Raw genomic sequence first — 587 nt, 5'->3', positions numbered from 1 at the left:
GGGCGAGGGGGATTCGAACCCCAGACCCTTGCTTCAAATACCAAATGTTTTACCACTGGGGCGCGATGCCAATTCAATTATTAAATGCCTTCTAAAATATATATTTAAAAAGGAGCGCTGCTACTGGGCGCGTTGACCGGGGCGTTGACCCCCCCCATTGTTTCTTTATTTATTCCATTAATCCATTTAATTTTCAATTTTTATTTCATTTAAATCACTCAAACTTACAAAAATCATAACTTGTTCATTTTTAATCCAAATTTAATGGGATTTTTTGTGTTGTGTCCATCATGATCTCTACTTTTTTATCATTATTTTTCCAGAATTTTTGGATGAGTGGTTTTTAAATGGCCTTAGGGTTTATGACATGTGACCAAATTTTGTACACTTTGCCAAATCAATTGTGAAATAATGAGAATGTATCCAATGGCTCCCAAATTTTTTGTGCTTAAACTAGACACATTCATGGTGATTTTGGTATAAAGTTTGTGAATTTATCATTTGTGGTTTGTGAGATATGATTTTTTGAATTAGGGTGTGACAATTTGTGTCACACCATTGATGACCAACTTCATGATTTTCATTAC

The sequence above is a fragment of the Lathyrus oleraceus genome, unplaced genomic scaffold (genome assembly GCF_024323335.1).
Source record: "Lathyrus oleraceus cultivar Zhongwan6 unplaced genomic scaffold, CAAS_Psat_ZW6_1.0 chrUn0131, whole genome shotgun sequence".
NCBI lineage: Eukaryota > Viridiplantae > Streptophyta > Magnoliopsida > Fabales > Fabaceae > Lathyrus > Lathyrus oleraceus.
Note: the sequence above shows the minus strand (reverse complement) of the source record.